A 4,662-nucleotide genomic window follows, 5' to 3' on the forward strand; every position below is an offset into this window, starting at 1 on the left:
TGCCCGTACGCACACCGAAAAAATTTGTTTTTCAAAAGTTTAAGTTGAAAATTGTTTTGAACATAATTCTATTATAACCGTTTCCAGCCTCGCATTAATTTTCCTTAATTAAGCATAGTTGGCCAGGCTATACTTAATTAAAGTCCAATAATGCGTACTCGAATTAGTTATACCAGTAGTATGTTCTATATTTTAAAAACGTTTAGAAAATTTTTGGCTATAGTTGTGGTTTTCCAAAGGAAAACCGGTATTCTCTATAACCTTCGGCTCTGATACCATTTTCTGTCACACCCCGCTAAAGCGGAAACACAGGGCGTGGCAGTACAAAGGGTTTCATCGCAAAAGTTAAAAGACAACACCAACCATAGTATTAAAAATCATTACAAATTCACAATGGGTTTGAAGAACTTTTAAAAGAAATTACAATGTAAATTGAAATACAACACATGCGAATGCTCCTAAAAGTGAAGTGTCCCTAAGTGCCACTTACTCGATGATTCCTGAAAAAGCATGTAAAACGAGCGTCAACTATAAAAATAGTTGGTGAGTACTCACAGATAAACAAAATAATACTGGTTCCATGAATTGAAATCAAAGTTTTGATAAAAGTTTCCAATAATAAAAGTATATTGTTAAAATGAGTAAATAAGTTTGTAAAAAAACAAAGTTCTTTGTCATCATGAGAGATAAGGTATGTTTCCCAAATAAGATGCAACATTCATATTCTAATGGAAGATAAAGTTCGTTACTCAAATGAGTAAACAAGTTTCATTGCTAAAATGAGCAATCAATTTCGTTGCTACAAGGAGCAAAAAATTTCATTGCTAAAACATGTATATAAGTTTTCAGTAATAACAGTTCGTTGTTGTAATGAGAAACAAAGTTCATTGCTATAATTAATAAACAAGTTTATTGCTATAACGAGAAACGAGTTTGTATGTGTATGAGCAAACAATGAGTCTCAACCAAACCTATGACTGAAGCCCTATCAAGATCTATGCTTATCGTTCCATAGATGAATATGGTATCATGCATTCCAGCAATAGGGCGAGTGAGGAGTTGTCAATTCCTAATAGCGCTATCCATAATGATCATTGGCTCAAAGAGTTAATGGTTAGAGATAAGGGAAGGGCCTTAGTACGATAAGTTCTCATGTTCCGTGTTGCATAGACATACATAGAGAGACATAGCAATAAAATAGCAATCATGTTTGATACAAATCAATTTAAATACAACATTCAAATAATAGTTTTTCGGGACATGCTTTTCCACCCCAAAACATAAAAAAAACTGAAAATAGGGGAGTGCGTGAATACTCACAATATGCAAAATATAGCAACCAAGTTTATACGAGTCAAATAAATACAATGAGCATAAATAGTTTAGGACATGCTTTTCCACCCCAAAACATTTAAAAACCGAAAATAGGGGAGAGTGGTGAATACTCACAATGCATTTAGATGATGCAAATGGTGCCTTGAACTACGTTCAACGTGTACCACTACCGATTCCTACAATAATGGTATTCGCTAGTGAGTCTCTAATCGAAATCTAACACTAGTATACTTACTACTACAATAGAATTATGCCAATAATGTGTCAAAATTTAATATGATAAGTTACAAACATTTTTCTGTGGAAATTAAGTTTCAAAGAATCAATTGTTATATAACAATTTAAGTGGAAAATTTCCATTATTGAAATGTTAATATTTAACATTTTAGAGGTGTTCCAATGATTAAATATTCAAAACTAAATCAATTTATTTCTAAACTTTCCCAAATTTTGCATTTAAGTTTTAATTGAAGTCAAAGACCTTAAGATAACTTTTCTTGAATTTTTGATTTGTCTGACTATTTTTCACGATTTTAGTTTCTTGAATAACCATAAAATCATGAAAAATACTAAACAGTTAATAAAATTACCAAACTTCAGATTTTGGTTCGAAATGTACGAAAAGACTTCTAGATAAATTTTCATGGATTATGAATATGTATAACCATTTTTCACATATTTAATTCTCTAAATAGATACAAATTCATGAAAAATAGAAATCAGTTATGAAAATACCCCAAACTTTTTATAACAATGTCATTACACATACTTAAGCTGGGAAAAATATAAAAAGGGGTTTCTAAACTGTTTAACCCAATTTTATGATTTTTATGCATTTATTCTAATAAAAATTGAAATAAATAGAAAACAGTTTCCAAAATTGCCCAAAATTTTTGTAACACTTTTATTATACATTTAGAAGCTGTGAAAAATATAAAAGATATTTTTCAATTAGTCTTTCTATTTTTCTTTGTTTTATCCTCTTAAATAATCATTAATTGGAGAATAATTATTAAACAGTTAAAGTAAATTACCAAAATTTTTGTACACTTCATTTTCAGAGTAAATAATCTGGGAAAAATACCAAATGTGGTTTTTATATACTGAAATCCGATTTTGTGTATTTAAGTGTTTTTAATCTTAGAAAATAGGAGAAAAATAGTATACAGAAGAGAAAAATAATCAAATTTTTTATGTAGCCTCCTAATGTACTACAAGGTGTTCTGGTAAATTTGCATGAATTTTGGATGAGCAGAACTAGTTTTTTCTATTTTTAGTCCATTATAAATACAAAAATCGGAGAAAAATAAGAATACATTATGAAAAATTCTGAAAATATTTTTCTAAGTCTTATACCTCTGGTAGAAGCTGCGAAAATTGTTATACAACCTTTTTAACTTGTCTAAAGTGGTTTTATGATTTATTGGGGCTAAACAAAAAGAAAATTCAAAACCATATTAAACAGTAACAAATGTCATTGAAACTTCATGGGAGATGTTTATTAACTTAAAGAATCATCCAAGAATTATTCCAGAATTTATTTACTAGTTTAAGTATTTTATATGATTTAACACTCTATTTTCATATTATTTTCATATAAAAATAAAGAAAACATATATTGAGCTGAAAATTTCCAGAATGCATCTTCATACAATTTAACAACAATGAAAAATTGTTTTCTTATTTTTGATGTTGAAAACCATGCCTAAAGGCTCAATAAAATGTATAGAGAAAACTTGGTTCTTGTGATTTATATAAAGATTATTGATGTTACTTTGACAATTTTTGCAACATGTTACAAAGACTTTTGAATCAAGATCTTTTTGTTCCTATTAATACATGATATTAAGAGTTTAAAATAATTTTTGAATGATTTTTAGTGATGAATAAGTCCTTTGAACATGCAACACAAAACAAATGTTCATAAGGAAAGTGCTGTTTGAGCAACAGTTTTGTAAAAATTGGTAAAAATCGAAATATTGGAATTTTCCAGTGAGGTCAGATGGTTTGAAAGCTAACTCAAAATATTATATTTCAGAAAAAGAATCACGAATTTTGGCTAAGAAATGAGTGAGATATGACAGTTTAAAGTCAGGTAAAGAAATCTGGCAGATTGCATGCATGATGATTGGTTAGAAAAGTGGGTTTTCATCATTTCCTTGAGTAAATCTTTTCAAGTATTTTAAATATATCATGATAAACTCATATTTTAGTCATGTTTCCAGAGATCAAAAGATTAAAACTTATCAAAATGTATACATGCATTTATGAACAAAATTTTGTTTCTAAAAAACTCTTAACTTGAGTTTGATGTTTTAATCCTTAAAATCGATTTTTGCACTAAGATCATGAACATGCAACCTTGTTTATCATACATGCATGGTGTTAAAACACATCCATCATGTTGTAAAAACCATTTTAACAAAAAGAAAACAAGTTTTAAGAAGATGAAGAAGGAGAAAGTGTAAGAAAAAGAGCAAAACTTGAAGGAAAAGTGAAGTAGAAATCGATTTTACCTTCAAGAACACCACAAGATGATGAAGATTTCGAGTTTGAGGAGTGTTCTTGGGTTTGTTTTCTGGAAAATTTCTTGGTTCTTAGAGGGAGGAAGAGAGAATGGAGTGGTGTTTGGAGAGAAAAAGTAGAGAGAATGTAGAGAGAGTTTTCTAGAGAGAGAAAGAAGAGAGATGTGTGTGTGTTGGAGAATGAGAGTTTTCTAGGACAAAAAAATTCGGATCCCTCTCTCCCCATATCTCTCTCTCACACTCTCATTCTCCAACACACATACATCTCTCTTCTTTCTCTCTTTAGAAAACTCTCTCTACCTTCTCTCTAATTTTTTTTCTCCAAACACCACTCCATTCTCTCTTCCTCCCTCTAAGAACCATGAAATTTTCCAGAAAACAAACTCATGAACACTCCTCAAACTCGAAATCTTCATCATCTTGTGGTGTTCTTGAAGGTAAAATCGATTTCTACTTCACTTTTCCTTCAAGTTTTGCTATTTTTCTTACACTTTCTCCTTCTTCATCTTCTTCAAACTTGTTTTCTTTTTGTTAAAATGGTTTTTAGAACATGATGGATGTGTTTTAACACCATGCATGTATGATAAAGAAGGTTGCATGTTCATGATCTTAGTGTAAAAATCGATTTTAAGGACTAAAACATCAAACTCAAGTTAAGAGTTTTTGAGAAACAAAATTTTGTTTATAAATGAATGTATACATTTTGATAAGTTTTAATCTTTTGATCTCTGGAAACATGACTAAAATATGTGTTTATCATCATATATTTTAAATATTTCAAAAGATTTACTCAAGGAAATGA

This window comes from Lactuca virosa, chromosome 4, assembly GCF_052849685.1.
Source record: "Lactuca virosa cultivar CGN04683 chromosome 4, Lactuca_virosa_CGN04683_v6, whole genome shotgun sequence".
NCBI classification, from domain to species: Eukaryota; Viridiplantae; Streptophyta; class Magnoliopsida; order Asterales; family Asteraceae; genus Lactuca; species Lactuca virosa.